Raw genomic sequence first — 18,970 nt, forward strand, 5'->3', positions numbered from 1 at the left:
TTCCAGACCTGGAAGAATCTCACAAATTAATAAAACCTTAAAAGGTCATAGAGAAGTCATGGAAATTTCTATAGTGTACTTACTTTTTCTTTATTACCACAGAAGTTTCTTCTTAGGCTAAAAATTACTGTTTGAAACAATGTTCTCTATGTGATCATTTTTAAAAAGCCTCCTCCTCCTAAAAAACATTAGCTTTTTCCTTTTGGGTTGTATTTTTTTTACCTATATTTAAGTATAAAAGCATGTGGCGACACGGTGGCTCAGTGGTTGGCAATGTCGCCTCACAGCAAGAAGGTCACTGGTTTGAGTGCCGGCTAGTCAGTTGGCATTTCTGTGTGGAGTTTGCATGTTCTCCTCTTGTTTGTGTGGGTTTCCTCTGGTGCTCCGGTTTCCCCCACAGTCCAAAGACATGCGTATTGGTGAATGGAATAAACTAAATTTGCCATGGTGTACAAGTGTGAATGTGAGAGTGTATGGTGTTTCCCACTACTGGGTTGCAGCTGGAAGGTCAGCCACTGTGTAAAACATATCCCAGATAAGTTGGTGGTTCATCCTGCTGTGGCGACCCCTGATAAATAAAGGGACTAATCTAAAGAAAAATGAAATGAATGAATGAACAATGTTGATGGGTGTTGGTACTGTATATTTGGTACAGATCCAAATCCGATTTTGCATGTGTGCTATATTCTGTGGAGTTTATAAGCTAACAAAAGCCATGAAGGTAGCCTATTATAATGCACTAGAAAGTTGTCATGTATGCCTATGATATCCCAAATGTTCTAAAGCCATAAAGTGCTTAAATTCGTGTTGACTTCAGCGCTTCCCTCTACTGCACCTGTCATTCACAATTCAAACTGCGTGTTGCGTTCGTTTATGACAACACAAAGAACTCTCCAAGACTATTTGTTTCTATTTAAATAATCAGTGGAGAAATACATTTAGTTTTGAATTAAATAGGTTCATTTTGACCTGCAACAAGGAAAAAAAAGGCACAGTATTGGGATCGGATCTGTATCGGTCGATACTCTGAATTTTGGTATCGATATAGGATCGATTTAAAAAAAAATGGTATCGGTGCATCTCTAATCTACACTTTATCATTCATTCATTAATTTTTTTTTCGGCTTAGTCCCTTTATTAATCTGGGGTCGCCACAGCGGAATGAACCACCAACTTATCCAACATATGTTTTACGCAGCGGATGCCCTTCCAGCTGCAACCCATTACTGGGAAACACTCATACACTCCCATTCACGCACATACACTACAGACAATTTAGCTTATTCAATTCACTTGTACCACATGTCTTTGGACTTGTGGAGGAAACCGGTGCACCCGGAGGAAACCCACACGAACACGGGGAGAACATGCAAACTCCACACAGAAACGCCAACTGACCTAGCCGAGACTCAAACCAACTGCCTTCTTTCTGTGAGGCGACAGCGCTACTCACTGCACCATCGTGCCGCCCCTACACTTTATCAATTTAAATGTAATATTATTGTTTGGTCTTAATTTTTCCAGTGCCCTTGAAAACTTTTGTTCTACAGTGTCTCCACCTTCTGCAAATCAATATTTGAAAGTTTAAATTGTGATATTCATTAGATGACACCTAAACACCCCAAAGGCAATTCAATAGATTAGCCTTCCATAACAATTACTAATTAACTCTCAATTAGTAGCTTTAACTCTTAATTAGTAAAATGCATCTGCATACAAATGAATGATTCAGCGAAGAGCTGTGCAAACTACACAGTATGACCTGTACAAAATTAATTTTCCTCGCAACCCCGGTGAGCAAAAGTGAGGAAATTCTTTATTGATTCATTGAGTGTTGAGCTCTAATTAGAACAAGCAGATTTGATGAAGCGACTAAAGACATTCTGTGCAAGTGAGTAAATGACCGTGAGAGAAATTAATGTTTGTATTCTCCCACGCCTGGTATCTTAATCATGCTTCAAGTTATACGCTGACAACTTGGCAATTCAGTCAACATCGGTTACCATTAGCTCGGCCACTGTCTCAACCGTGCGGTATGATGAACTTTTAGCATTCTGTTCTTAATATAAACCAGATTTGCTCCTCATTTTAGCGAATACTGACATGAATGAAGCTTAGCACGCAGAAATGAAAAGCTAAGGAATTAATTGCCTTTGATGTAGACAGAAATAAAGAAGCTCCTGGCAGATGCGTTGTTTTCGGAAATGTTCTCCAAGGGTGCTCCAACATTAGAAACAGCAGCTTCTAATAGAGTTATCAGCCTGGCTTTAATTCATGCAAAAAGAAAAAGTTTAGTCTTCAATAGCGAGTAAAAATTTGTGATGTCTTGGGTGATGTAGTGCTTTGGGAAAGCTGTTCAGTGATGTCGATTCCTCTGTAGTTCCTCCTGTGTTCATACAGGCTTGTGATAAGATCCTTATAAAAGGTTTGCTTTTTTGCCTTTCCTCTACTTGATGCCTAAATGTCTTTGTGAAGGCTCCAAGTCCCCTCAACCCCTGGAGAATGGCACTGCTCTGTTCTCAGCTTGGGCTGTGCTCCGAGTTCCAGCCAAACAGTTTTTTTTTTAAAATAGTGACCAGCTGAGCGCCGCTGATAGTGCTGTTTCTCTAGGGTCGCTGGATGTTGATGTGTTGTGCTGTATGTGTGGAGGTGCTGCAGGGAGAGGGAGGTTGCGTTGAGCGGCTGCGTACGGTTCAAAACGCTCATGTCGCTGCTGCTGTTGGAGCCAGATCTCCTCATCTTATCATCAGCCTAGGGATAAAACTGCTCCCTGATCAGCTTTTTCCTGCCTAACACAATCAGGGTAAAACAGAATAGCTCCTGAGAATCGCATCTGACCGCCAGACTTTCTCGAAACACGAATACACAATGAACTGAGTGAAGTAATGGACTGAGATTTAAAGTTTTTCATGTTCTTTGCTGCTAAACTGCTAAATCGAATTATCTTCATGAGAAAATCTATAGATAAATAAATTAATCTGTTTAAAATGAGAGGATTTCACAATATACAATTGCCACGCAAATAACTATCGTTCCTAAATATGGGGATTTTTGTTTTATATTATAATAATTCCATTTTAATGAGATTTTATGATTGAATTAGGCTTTTCCACTTTTTAAACACCAGTTTTGATTAATTTTGTGGTCTCAACATAATTTTGAATGCATTTCAAGTTGTCAAGAGGGTTGCACAATATATCAGCTGCCATATATTTTAGAATTTTTATCAATTACTTCCTGATAATTTTATAAATAATATTCAATGCTTTGGGGAAATCAAAAAATCTAGATGTTTGCAGCTTTCCCTGTGTTTGTTTATTTACCAATTGTTTTCATAATCAGGCTCAGAAAAGTTCAGATCAGTATTAACCTTTGTTTTATCAGCATATTTATCTGTTATCAGCTTCCAAATATAGGTATTGGTAGATATCCATGCTTTGTTTTCAGACTTTGTTACCAACTACAGACAGCTTTGTAACTTGTAATCTGTAATGGACTACTGTTTGTAAGTAATCTACCCGCTGCCTTTTAATAGATTAACAAGAATTTATGAAAATTCTAATTTGAATGAAATACATAAAAATAGTGTAATCATTTATTTTTCTTTTCAGCTTAGTCCCTTTATTAATCAGGGGTCGCCACAGTGGAATGAACCGTCAATGTTCGTCAAAGCATATGTTTTGCACAGTGGATGCCTTTTCAGCTGCAACTCATCACTGGGAAACACCCATACACTCTCATTCACACACATACACTACTGACAATTTAGCTTATTCAATTCACCTATAGCACATGTCTTTGGACTGTGGGGGAAACCGGAACACCTGGAGGAAAGAGAAAATAATGAATATGATAAAATAAAAAAAGTATGCAAAATTCTGCTAAACTATTCTGCACCTGCATCATCAACTACATTGTGAAGGTGATTTGTTGCTGTTTCATCAGGAGCCAAGGAGCTTGCTCATCAACATTTTAAATGCCTCAGTGTTGTTTGATGCTATATTTGCAGTGCATTTTTGGAGACCCTCGTCCACCCCAGCTCCACCTGTGTTTAGATCTGGGGGTTACATGTTTATTATTTTAGGAGCAGTGTGTTATATTCTCAGACTGCATGTCTGTGAATTTACTGGCAGTAGAAAGCCTTTGTAGTAGCCCTTCCATAATAATCAAAGCAATACCAGCAGCAGCAGCGTAGCAGGTTTATGCCGCCAAGACCAACACCCATCAGCATTGGTCATTCATTCATTCATTCATTCATTTGAATATCAATTTTTCTTCAGATTAGTCCCTTTATTTATCCGCGGTCGCCACAGCAGAATGAGCCGCCAACTTATCCAGCATATGTTTTATGCAGCAGATGCCCTTCCAACCACAACCCAGCACTGGAAGACACCCATACACTCTCGCATTCACACTCATACACTATGGCCAATTTAGCTTATTCAATTCACCTATACGACATGCCTTTGGACTGTGGGGGAAACCAGAGCACATGGAGGATACCCACGCGAACACGGGGAGGAGAACATGCAAACTCCACACAGAAACGCCACCTGGTCCAGCTGGGACTCGAACCAGCGACCTTTTTGCTGTGAGGTGACTGAGCCACCGTGTCGCCCCCATTAACATTGTCACGAAACATATTTATTACCACACTTAGTATCTCCGAGTGTTGGTAGAAATATAGTAATAGAAGTGATGGAAATATAATAAATAAATATAGCTATCTGGGAATAAAATGCTCTTGAATATACAACTAAATCTGAGGTTGTGTTACATGATGCTAAAGTGTTTAGTATTATGGTTTATTTTTAGTACAACCATTAAAATTTTCCACACATGTTTTTAATATCTCCCTGAGAATAGAACTCCAGATTATAATGTTTACTGGTGATGAACATGCCCTTAAATTTATGACTTTAATTCTCAGGCCAATGTTTGGTATTTGGAGCTTGCACTTCCCTTTGCTTTTTGCCTCATTAGCGGTTTGGAGAGCAGTAACATGTTGAGATGGGATTTACACCTGATTCATAATGCAAATGGAAACACGCTTCCCTCACGAACAAATTAACAACCTCTCAAAAGATAAATAGCCCCTGCTGTATTGTAATTTTGACTAAACAATCTTACACGTTTCTGCACGTCCCAGGAGAATATATGCTAATACATGCAAATGAATAATCGTTCCTTATGGACCATTTCTTATTTTGCTGTAGCAGAGATATTTTTTCTCATCCAATTTTAGTTCAGTTGCATATATATATATATATACACCACTTTAATGAGTACAAATGACCAAAGGTTGATTGACTGTTTTTGTAAACATGAATCTGTCTGTCTATTTAGTTGTGCTAAATAAATGAGTGTCAAAATTGTCAAATGTCAAATGTCAAATTACCGGATTTGACAATTTGACTTGAATAGTGTTGTGTTCACATTATTTATGAACTTATTTTTGAATAAGCAAAGGATTTTTGTTTAAATCGCATTCCGATATGCATTTATTTCTCAGTTTTACTCAATTGAAGTCAATACAAAAGTCATTATGATCCATTGTCAAGTGCTTAACAATCCAGTCACCAAATGTGCATGTTTCTAACATAAAAATTTTATTCTTAAAGAAACCGTACATTCAAGGTTAAAAATTCTGCCATCATAAAATGTATTTATTTATTTATTTATTTATTTATTTATGATATGGCAAACATCTTCTACATAAAACATATAAGCTAGGATTGAATGAACTCAAACCAACTGAGTACTGTAAAACTCAATAAGTTAAGGCAACTCAAACAGTTTGAGGAAACCGATTGCAACAAAACATTTGATTAAAAAAAACAACTAATCTATATGAGTACTGTGAACTTACTCAATTTAAGTTGAAGTAATGAGACATTTAATTAACTCATTGTTTCAAGTTTACAACTCTTTTCAAATGAGTAGAATTAACTTTCAGTAAATTTTGAGTTAACTACACTCATTTCATTTGAGAAAGTTGGGTTTTACAGTGTATATAATATTAATAATATTATATAATTTTTTTGTATAAACAAATACAAAATTAGCTAAAGATTACACTTAAAGAGATACACCCCAAAATTACTTTTGCTGCTTGTTCAAACTACTTATTTAATGTAAGCCGAACCAACACATTTCTTAAGTTTGTAAAACATATTAATTGATTTATGTTCAATCAACTTAAATTTGTAAAAGCGATTAAGTAAATTAACAACTGAATTGTGTTGGAAAAACATTAAGGAATTGTGTGGAACCCAGCATTTTTACAGTGTAGTCTATGCAAAAATTAAAAAGTGCTCTTAATTTACATTCTTTAACAGCAATACTTTTCTTCAGTAGGATATTAAAGAATATTTTAAGCTGAAACCGTGATACGTTTTCCTCCACTATACCAGTGTTTTTTTCATAATATCTTCTTTTGTGTTCAACAAAAGAAAGAGACTCATAGAGGTTTTGAAACTAGTGAATGATGACAACTCCTTTGAAGATATAGTTCACCCACATATTGAAAATTCTGTCATCATATACTCACCTTTCACTTGTTTCAAAACTATTTGAGTTTCTTTCTTTCTTTTCTTTAACACAAAAGAAGATGACTTCTATAGTATTGCTGCGTCCGAATTCACATGCTTAAACTACACCCTAAAAGTATGTACTTTTTTGTGGAGGAAAAGTACATACTTTTGAGTGTGTGACAAAAGAGTATGCAAGCAGATTGCTATGTTGCTTAGTTACGTCCCCTTTCAATCATCTTGGCAGACAGTATCATCACAAGTCTGTCATGCATCGAAATCTCCTCAGGTCTTTGGATAATTATGCATTCAGAAGGTAATGTCCAAACATATCTTGATAAAAGTTTACATTGTTGTTGCAGATGAAATATAACATGGAAAACACAATAAAAAATATTTTCTAGTGGGCTAGATATTAATAAATATCATTCAAACAAGTTTACCAAAGCCTCTTTAGATGGTTGGTCTCGCACGTTCCCCATGTTTGTAGTTTATTTACATTTTTTTTACCCAAGTTTGTAGTTCTAATCAAATTCACGTCCAATGTACAATGTATTGTGGGCAATATTAGCGTTTAGAGATAATGGATGGTTCTACATTTTTACTGGAAATAGTAAACCATCTGGGAACCTTAGGTATACTATTTTTTACATACTATGGTTTGGGACGTACTAATACTAGTATGGAATGCAGCATTTTTTTTACTGTGGATGTCCATGACTACGAAAATTCTTTAGATTGTCTTCCTTTGTGTTCAACAGTTTTACAGTTTTGGAACCACTCGAGCATGAGTTATCCATTTTTCAATGAAAATCAATGAATTGTTATAATTACCTCCCATAGTGTCTTTCACAGTTCTGTACAAACATGAGGCATCGGCTACACATGCAAGATAACAAGACAGCGTTTGTTATCCAGTGTGCTGTCCCCTCTCTGAGCTGCAGCTCAGCTATTATTATTGCTATAATGACAATGCTGTTATGTAAGAAAAACAAGCTGCATTGGGTTGACCACTTCCAGGAACTTTTATTTTTATTACTGATAATTTACACCAGATTATAAGGAAGCTGTGATTTTATTTGCAAATGTTTTATGAAACATTAAAATTTTGTGCTTACATAGCAATTTTTACTCTTAAGTTAAACACCAAACTTTGGATAGAAACATACACTGTAAAACCTTAACTTACTTAACAAGTCAAGTCAAGCTTTATTATTATTCCGCTACATGTGTGGACATACAGAGGAATGGAATGTCATGTCTCGCAGGACAACAGTGCTACATAAATTAATCATAAATACAAACACAACACTGGACATAAGAGCTATTTAAAAAAATCTATGCTTAATTACTGTAACATACAGTATGCTATAAGACACTTAACTATACACATAAGACAGGCTATATAAGAAGACATGAGACTGGACATGAGACTGGACAAAGTTGTGCTGGATAATGTGCAAGAGAGGTATTAAAGGTGAATATTGTGCAGGAGAGGTATTTAAGGTTTAATATTGTGCAAGAGTGATTTAAGGTTGAAGCAAGCAGTGCAACGTGATTGTGGTACATTTATAATAAACATCATTTTCATTAGTGAGTACTTGTAGGATGGAGTTTAGATAAAGTGTGAGGTGCATAAGAGCGAAGAGTGTTTCTACAGGTGGTTTGCCAAGCCCACTCACCTGAATGAAGCACATTGAAATGCACAATAAGACATTGGAGTGATTAAGAAAGTGTCTATAGTGCAAATGTGCAACCTGGTGCAAGAGTCTAAGAGATGAGAGGGTGTCTTAACTAGAGTAAAATTAGTAAACCCGTTGCATTAAAAAGCTTGCTAGAAACGTTTTATATTTATTATCAGTAATTTACACCAGATTATGAGGAAGTTGTGATTTTATTTGCAAATGTTTTATAAATAATTACAATTTTGTGCTCAGATAGCAATTTTTATTCCAAGTTAAACACCACGCTTTGGATGGAAACATACACTGTAAAAATGTAACTTACTTAACTAGAGTAAAACGAGTAAACCTGCTGCATTAAAAAGTTTGCCAGAAACTTTTAATTTTATTATCAGTAATTTACACCAGATTATGAGGACATATAGCAATTTTTATTCCAAGTTAAACACGAGCTTTGGATGGAAACATACACTGTAAAAAGTTGCTTGAGTAAAACATAAAAAATTCGACAAGTTGCCTTTACTTAAAAAAGCTATTGAGTTGACTTAACTTATTTTTTTATAATTATGAACAGTTCAATTATTTACTAAATATAAGGCAAGGGGTTTACTCACATATTTAAAGTAAAGCCAACTAATTGCTTTTTGCAGTGTACACCGTAAAAATGGCTGGGTTTCACACCATTCCTTCATGTTGTCCCAACACAAATGGATTAATTTATCTCAATTGTTTTTCCAAATTTAAGAGGATTCAACTAGAGCTGAGCGATTTGACCTAAAATCAAAATCTTGGTTAATTGAACATTTTAACTCGCTTATGATTAATCAACGATTATTATTATTATTATTATTATTATTATTTTTTTTACCATTATAGTTCACTGAAATTTTGTACAGTAAATATGGTGACATATTACAAGTTAGAAATTTTTGAATGAAGGGTGCATCACTTGATTTTAAGTTAATTGAAGGAAACACACACTATCTACTATATAGGATTGTTTATTGAACATCAACATTGAACAACTGAAGTTAAAACATACATTACCTAAAACTAACAGTCAATTTTTCTTATAAAAAAGCGAAAATAAATAACTTGCACTTTTTGATAACAAAATTAATTATTTTCAGTGTTTTCAAAAGTAAGCTGTATCTCTTCTAAATAAAACATCCTATAAATAATATTTTAAACAGTGCATTTCTTGCATCTTCTGTAAACAAATATTTTCATGTAAATAATAATTTTATTGTAATAGAAAATCCAATCTCTGCTGCAGCTTCTAATCATCGTCAGTGTAGTGCAAACGTGCAATGTGTAGTTATATTTTTAGGAGGTCCACGAGTATGCGACTGCGGGAAGGCTGCGCCGGACCATACCCATGCATTCGACGCAGAAGTATAAATCATTAACAGAGCAGGGTCATATGACTCCACACACTGTAGGGAAAGTAATTGAAATAATTGACCTGGAAAAATTAGATTGATAATAGGTTCTGAATGTCGATTTCGATTACGTTTTCGATTATTCGCCCAGCCCTAGATTCAACATAAAACAATTAGGTTGTCCCAAAAACAACTTACTGTAAGATTTGTGTTGTTTTAACTTATTTTAAATAAGTTGTTTGAACAAGCAGCAAAAGTCTTTTTTTTGAGTGTAGTAAATGTCATTGCGTCCTATTCACTTTCATTGTTTCTGATTTTTCTAAAATAATGTTTCTTTAATTTGCCGTTTGCCTCTCTTTCTCTCACCGATTGTTCTCTGCATTTATTTAGTCTCCCTTAGAGCAAGGCCTTTGAATTGGCCTTTCACCAATGTATTGGCGGTTGCAAGAACCTCTGAACTTGATTAGCTGCCATCACAGTTTACAGAGCGATTCCTCCCAATTTTCTTCTGCCCCTGGAGGGTCGCTGCCACGTGTTTACTTTGAAGGCACAGACTCTCTTCATCTGGCCATTAATAAGTAATTAGTGATTTGTGCACAGGGGAAAGTTATTCGCTCTCGAGCTCCAGTTTTGATTTGCTTGCCGCACAGATTCCCTCCACAAAGCAATCAGCGACTGCCCGCAGCGAATAATCCTAGTGCGCACATTTCTTGGTAATGATTTTTAATGCCTCCCCACCCATGAATTTCTAAACCTGCTTTCAGTGCGATGGCTGTCATTATTTGACTGAAGGCACAGAATGATCCTTTTCTATAATTATTATTCACTCCGCCTCGTCACAGAAGGGTCTCGGGAGAATGGGTGCTTTCGCCTTTTGTCTGACAGGGATGATGTGTGTTCGTTTGTTAGGCTAAACCCTGATCAGTATGACTAGCATTGAGTGCTGCTGGATGGTCAGCGCTGCGCTCAGACGCTCTTGCTTTTTCCTCCCTGCAGTTCACAGCAGGGCGTCACTGTCGAGTAAAGCCGTTTGTTTTCTGACTTGAAGAAGCAGACGTATTCCCACCGAGAGAAATTGTTGTCCATGATAGTAGTGTGTTTGTAGTTTGTTAGTCTAAACTTCAGTTTGTCTTTTGCAACAAAGTCAGGGGAAAACTTAAAACCAGTTCTTCTTTGCTACTTTTTTTTGTCCTCTTAAATGCATTTATTTGACATCGACAAACTTTTGATTTTAGTTTATAATGAATTTAATTTATTTATTTATTTATTAAAAAAAAAATAATCTACTGGGCAAAATGTTTGATAAAAAAAACTAAAATGGTCCCAATCAATCATTTTTTGTTTAATGCGTTTACATTAATAAATAAATCATGCATTTGTTACAATATTTAATCATTGTTAATGAAAACTGAATTGTTTATTATATCCCTGAAATAACAAACATTAAATGATGGAAACTGACACAGGCACATTTGATTTTTTTAAAATTAGTAACACTAAATAAAATGAACACAGATTAAAAAATGATTGTAAAATGTTAGCTCATGTAATTTAAAAATTTTTTTGTTATCAAATGTTAACATGGAGTCTTAATGTAAAATGTCACCTTTTTTGTATTTTTGAAATATGTTTTTTGCTGACCAAGGCTGCACAATAAAATAGCCATCACAATATCAATGTTTTAACTTCAGAAGCATTCAAAGTGTTTTAAGAAATCAGTAATTGGGGAAATATAGTATTTTACATTCGTAATGTACATATAGGGGCACGAAAACAGAGTATGCAGTATATCCAGTGCACATACTCTGCACTTCATGTAGTGCCCCGCACCTGAAGTGGTACACGATTTTACCAAAACTATTAAAAGTGTCATATAGTAATAATAAAATAAATATTTTTTGTTAAAAATGTTTATTTAGCCTTTTAAATGAGTATAATATTGTATTTTTATTAAATAAAAATGATATGATACCACCCCTCCCCCTCTGTTGACCAGTTGATTGATCTGTTGCTCAAGTTACAGTCACATGTTTAAAATAGAGAGAAGAATGAAGAGATTCATTCATTTATTCATTTTCTTTTCGACTTAGTTCCTTTATTTATCAGGGGTCACCACAGTGGAATGAACTGCCAACTTATACAGCATGTGTTTTACGCAGCAGATGTTCTTCCAGCCACAACCCAGCACTAGGAAACACCCATACACTCTTGCATTCACACACATACACTACAGCCAATTTAGCTTATTCAATTCACCTATGTCTTTGGGGAAATCGGAGCACCCGGAGGAAACCTATGCCAAAACGGGGAAAACATGCAAACATCCACACAGAAATGCCAACTGACCCAGCCGGGGCACGAACCAGGGACCTTCTTGCTGTGAGGCGACAGCGCTACCCACTACTCCACCATGTCGCCAGAATGAAGAAATGTGGAGCGCAAAATAGAAAACGAAAAAAGAACAAGTAAAACAATGCCTTAAAATGAAAACTGCCATGTCAAATTGGATTACCAAAAGAGTTTGGTAAGCAAAACTTGATTCCGCATAACCCTCATACAATTGCATAACCGCAATTGTAAATGTGCAATTGCACCCTGTGTACATTTATATTTATTTTACTTTTGAATGGTAGTTTATGGGGGCGACACAGTGGCTCAGTGGTCGCCTCACAGCAAGAAGGTCGCTGGGTTCGAGTCTCGGCTGGGCCAGTTGGCGTTTCTGTGTGGAGTTTGCATGTTCTTCCCATGTTGGCGTGGGTTGCCTCTGAGTGCTCCGGTTTCCCCCACAGTCCAAAGACATGCGCTATAAGTGAATTGGATGAACTAGATTGGCCGTACTGTTTCCCAGTACCGAGGTGAAGCTGGAAGGGCATCCGTTGTGTTAAAAATATGCTGGAATAGTTGGTGGTTCATTCCGCCATGTCGACCCCTGATATATAATGGACTAACCTAAAGGAAAATTAATGAATAAGTGAATGGTAGTTTATGTATTTCATATATCAGCCATTAAATCTCTTGGTATCAACCAGAAATTCATTCATCTAAATATACATGAGATGATATAGAATATTTAGTGGCTAATAATGTATGTTTAAATATAAACACATGTTTCTTCAAATATATGTTTTAGTTTTGTTCTTTTTTAAATGAGCTTAATTTACTCTGATGCTACACCCCATCTGGATGGCACTCTTTGTTCTTTAATTAGACATTGATCTACAGTTTTTTAAAAACAGATTTCTAAACTAATCTGTATCTGCTAAATATGAGAGTATTATATGAATTTTTTAGACTCATGCTGTGAGAAAAAAGTGCTACCACTGAGTTACAGATATTGAAACAAAACTAATTAAGAAACATAACAGCCTCCTGTAGTCCGCTTTTTTAATCCCTGCTAGATGAAGAGAACAACTGAAAGACTTAAATAGTGAGAGATGTTTCCCGAGATGGGTGTTGATGGAGTGTGTTTTAAGGCACTGGGATGACCTCAATCTGGCCATCAGCACCAATATGAGCCTGGTTTGGATGTTTGGCCTTTATCTCTCGCTTTAAGCATGTGATTTGGAGCGAAGCTCTCAGAAGCTAGTGTGTAGTGGGTGGCTAAGCCTTGATCAGCTCATAGGGATCTCTTGTCAGGTCCAGTAATCCCAGAATAATCAGATAACAGGACATGCATTGATGACCGTATGATGGTATAATCTCTGTGGTTGCAAAAGTGTTAAAAAATGGCTATTTATAAGCACTCGACGCACAGTCATAACCGATTACAGTGAGCCATACTGAAATAAAAAGAAAAAAAAATCTGTTCACTTTTGTAAAAGAATAAGAAACCTGACATTGTCTGCGACCGCTGATCTCTGCAACCTCCACCAGAGCTATAATTCTCTGGGAAGAACAGCCAAGAACAAAACAAAAAGCTGTTTCATGCACACACACACAAAAAAAACCCTCAGTGTCCCTGCCTGTTTTTTTCCGCCTCTGAATGTCTCTTGGGATTCTTGCTCTGTCAGCTCTATCTACTAACAGGTATCTATCAGGTTTTTTCATTTTTAGATTAAGAATGAAAAATGATCATTGATAAACTGGGGACAGACTTTCTCAGGGGAATTCACTGATAGCTTTGTTTATTCGCACATGTTGTTTGGATTGTTTTAGCACCAGATTCACTGAAGGAATCATGCAAATTAGATAACGGCACCAGCACAGAAATGAATAAAGAGTTGAATGTGATTTGCATCACCAAGGCTACAGTGATTTGATTAAAACTACTGTAATATACAGCGTTATTGTGAGAAATTATATTAATATTATTATTTTCATTCAAAAACAGGTTCATTTTAATCATTAATCATTTTAATCAATAACACACACACACACACACACACACACACACACACACACACACACACACACACACACACACACTGTCTCCAGATTTAGACACAGAAAAGTATTAACTTCTTGTTTAAATGATTAACATACATATTTCATGATTATGAATGCTGTCAAGCATTGATTTTTGGCAAAATAATAGGTGTTGTGTGTGTGTCTGTATATGGATAAATACCCTACAGGTACTGTATATTTATTCTTGTATAACTTGAAATAGTCTTTCTAACTACAGTACCTGACAAAAGTCTTGTCATCGATACCAGTTGTAAGAGTAACAAATAATAACTTGACTTCTAGCTGATCATTTGGAAAAGTGGCAGGAGGTTGAATTTTCTGATGAATCATCTGTTGAACTGCATCCTAATCATCACAAATACAGAAGACCTATTGGAACCCACATGGACCCAAGATTCTCACAGAAATCAGTCAAGTTTGGTGAAGGAAAAATCATGATTTGCGGTTACATTCAGTATGGGGGCATGCGAGAGATCTGCAGCGTGGATGGCAACATCAACAGCTTGAGGCATTAAGACATTTGTGCTGCCCATTACATTACAAATTCAAAGGAGAGGGCAAATTCTTTAGCAGAATAGCGCTCCTCATACTTCAGCCTCCACATCAAAGTTCCTGAAAGCAAAGAAGGTCAAGGTGCTTCAGAATTGGCCAGCCCAGTCACCAGACATGAACATTATTGAGCATGTCTGGGGGAAGATGAAGGAGGAGGCAAGAAGGAGGAGATGGAAGATAAATCCAAAGAATCTTGATGAACTCTGGGAGTCCTGCAAGAACGCTTTCTTTGCCATTCCAAATGACCTTATTAATAATTTATTTGAGTCATTGCAGAGATGTATGGATGCAGTCCTCCAAGCTCATGGGAGTCATGCACAATAATAATTCTATATTCTATACTGTACGCTATTTCTGTTAAGTGACAAGACTTTTGTCTAAGCAAAGTCAGACCTTACTGTCCTAATTAAATAATTCAAAATCAAGGCATGATCATATTTTATTTTAGTGAAATAAGCGTAATCTAGAGGCCTTTGCCTTTCACATAAGCCACTTCTGATACAAAATGATCAGCTAGAAGTCAAGTTATTATTTGTTGTTCCTAAAACTTAGATATGCAACAAGACTTTTGTCAGGTGGTGTACATTCCTAAAGAATATAAAATGAATGAATTTTGGCTCAAAAATATGTTGCTTTAGCACAAAGTGAGTGGCATACTAGTTGATGTCTCACAAATGGTTAAAATAACAATTACTGTAAGATGATATTGTAGATGATTAACATTGCACACCCTAAACATGTGCTGTGTGTTACAGGCACACCATAAATGTGTTATTTGTTTGCTCTGCTTTGAATAAAGTCACAATTAAAGAAGCTGTTTTTAGCTTGAACAATTGCAAAAATGGCTTTTTCTTCTGCTTATCCAATTAGGACTCTTAACAAGCTCTAAAAAACACTCCTATCCCAATAGCCTTGAATTAAATCACACACCATTTTCCTCATAAATACCTGAGTGTTTTTATGCATGGGGATATGAGTGGTTTGCTGGCCATAAAACGAGCTGCGGACAATCTTAACAAGTGCTGTCCATGTTTAAACATAGACCCTCTCTGGCTCCTGTGCAGTCATGCGTAGCTCCAGTTCACAGCTCACCATTAATGAGAAAGATTAATCCCAGATGTGCTGCCATTCTTCATGCCTTTTTTACCTGCAGGCTGCACAACAGACCCAACTGTTTTGGATCATTAGATGTTGTCCAGTTGGACTCGCGTAATAATGGTGAGCAGACAATAGTGATCAGTAGAGTATGAAAATGTGAGAGGAGTTTCAGTTTGATGTTTCATGAAAATGCACTGTAATATGAAGGACTCGTTCCAGAGTGGGTCATACGATATTAAATGAAACCATAATACATGCCTAGGCAGTTTTAATGCTGTGTAAGTTTTATATGATGGAAGTATTTGGGATTTATATCCATATGCACATTTGATAATAAAGCTTGCTTCCATTTTAATGTCCAGATATAATCATTTTGTCACTTGGCTACACTAAAAAAATACTCATTGGATTTACTAAATTACAAAATTTTATTTGTTTATTTAAATTCAGCCCATATAAATTGTTTGCAAACAGTTACCTTAAAATTTTGTATATCAAAAGAATAATTTTTTTAATGTGTGATGTAACTAATTAAATCTTGTTAAACAAAAACAAAAGTCTTGTATATTGATGATTATATATATATACATATAGATTATAATTTTTTATACTATAACAAGTGCAATCCAAGGTCAAAACTAGATATTGTTGAAAACTACAATAAACAAATAGTGAAGTTTTACAAACTAATTTCGAGTGGAGCACATGATATAATTGATTGCGGCTGGTCACTCATCCATAATCAGTAATAATCCAATCAGATTGATCCAAGTCTACAATAAATAGACTGATTTCGCCCTACTGCCTTATTTTCATTTTGGAAGAATCCCTCTTCTACCCCATCTCCTCATTTTCCTCTTTTTACCAGGGGGAGCTCTCAAGACCTACCTGATCTCAGACACCCTTATATGCTTATTGACCAGACATGAGCCCTGATCTCAATTATCTCAGAGCTAAGGGTTCTCTCCTGGGACAGAATGCCAAACCAGCTAATAGTGTCAAGCAATATCCACTGTAAGTGTGAACTCTTGAATTGATTATTGATGACAACAATGCCAAAAATTTGAATGAATAATATTTTTTTAACAATATTTGTTCAAAAAATTATGTACATAATTTTGTTAATTTATGTACAGGTTTTATTTTTGCCATTGTTCATTTTTATCATTATTTACAATCACACAAACACATTAGGGGTGTAATGATATTCAAACCATAATAATTTTTTTTTTTTTTTTAGAAATGCCCTCCTTGATATAACCATGATACTCTCATTGCGTACTGAGGAACCTCCCCTTCCATCCCCCTACAAAGCCCCCTCACCAAGCCCCCACACATACTTCTACCAGAAAGAACAGGGACATAAATATGATTTTGAATTACATTTGTTCGATGAGTATTACTTGACAAAAATATAATTTAACAAAACATAGGATTTCTTTGGCCCATCCGTAGCTTGAATCCGAAGATCCAGCTATGATTGCCAAGGACAATGGCCCTGGACAGGGCCAACCTGATGGTGGTGGGGAGGATGGTGGGTGAACGTTATCTGCAACCAAATGAATGAAATGAATGGCCAGCTTGTATATTCCTTGTGTCTCCTGAATATAGGCTGGAACTGATTGTGATGAGTGATGTGACATTAGGTCTTCCTGATAGAACTAGCACTAAAAGCTACATTTCTAGAAATCACCTGCCACATTGAGTATGTTTACATGAACACCAATAATCCAATTTTAAGACGATTAAGACAATACTCTGATTAAGAGTCTACCATGTAACCAGCAATTTATGAATAATTTATTCCGATTAAGGTCATAATTGAGTTAAACAGAAATCAAATTAAGACATGTAGAGTGTGCAGATTTTAGTCGCATTATTGAAATGCAGTACAGACATGTAAACACAGCAATCAAACTATTACCGCCGTGTAGGATTGTTGCCGCATTTTGTGACAGGATATTCCATACACACACGGCTGTTTGACACTATTCCCTGCACCTTGCGAGTCAGTGAAGGAGCACAGACACCTGCATCGTGAAATGTGAAGGTTCTTTTTTCCCCATATGGGGTGTGGTATCAAATTCCATTAAAACAACACTCTTTCAACAGTTCATACTCGCATCCAATGTCTCATTTGTCAAGGGGGCATGTTCCTAAAAGGAAGTGAAGGTGCTAAACTGCAGTTAAAGTCGACAGATTGAAAATGAAACACCCGAAATTACATGAAACCCTAAAATGAGGATAGCGTGGTGACGCAATGACGTTAATCGAATTATGTGCTATAATATGTAAAACGAGATCATGAAAGGAACAATTAAAAATAATTTGATTACTGATGTCCATGTAAACGTAGTCATTGTTACTAGTCTTTAAAGACTAAAAGACTTTAGTCACAGAAATGAAACAAAAATCTTTCAAAAAACTGTAGCGTAATCCTGATGCCACATAAAACCGCAGCAAACGTTATACATTCTAAAATGAAAAGCAGTGTAAATTTAATCTTTAAAGTAAAGTCTCTCAATGGTGCGTCTGTGAACGCACATGAGAATATAATATATAATATACAGCACATGTCTATATATATATAAAAAAATCCTGATGTGGACCATCAAAAGTGGTTTCACAGAATAATTCCCGCAAACAGCAGTCGATAGTGTATGAAAAACTAAGAGGTGATCCGTTTTGATGTTTTCATGAAAAAGCACTTTAATATTAAGGCACTTCAGAGCCAGTCTAAAGAATTATTAAAAGAAGACTCACATCCAGTGTGAAATTGTGATTCTGCGTAAGTATTATAAGTGATGCAGAAGTATTTTTTGAAACATCGGAGGAGCTGTTTCACCGTTGTTGTTGTTTTTTTGATACCAAGGGCGTGAAGCTGGGCAGAGACCTCAGGATTACAGAAAATCTGAAGGCTACAAATATACTCTCCCATATTGCCTGTCGTGCCCTTGAGGAGTTTTCAATGGCCTCTGTAAATATGCAGTAGCAGAGGGAGAAATATGTCAAACATAAGCTGCGCTGAGAGCATTTCAGCAGCGAATAAGCAACACATGCTCAAATGAAGCCAGCTACCTTGTTAAAACCCACAGCAGCCCACGGCTCTCCATTTAATGCCTTTCGCAGCGGAGAGTTTGGCCCCTGGGGACAGAGATCAGCCGACTGTGACCCACCGGAGAGGTGATGCGTCGTCCTCCAGCGCTTGCAAGGAGATTCAAACAAAAAAAGTTGCGCACAGACCCATCGAGTACAGATCAGATGTCTAATGTAGTAATAGGACTTTTTATGGTCACTGTGGGTCACATTGAGTTGTCTG

General features: G+C 36.2%; 1 protein-coding gene across 1 annotated transcript in view; it reads left to right on the plus strand.

Annotated features, from left to right (window-relative positions):
- si:dkey-112m2.1 (transmembrane protein 132C) overlaps positions 1 to 18,970 on the plus strand; it is a 241,366-nt gene that overhangs the window by 70,309 nt on the left and 152,087 nt on the right. The window lies entirely within an intron of this gene.

This window comes from Danio aesculapii, chromosome 21 (assembly GCF_903798145.1).
Source record: "Danio aesculapii chromosome 21, fDanAes4.1, whole genome shotgun sequence".
NCBI lineage: Eukaryota > Metazoa > Chordata > Actinopteri > Cypriniformes > Danionidae > Danio > Danio aesculapii.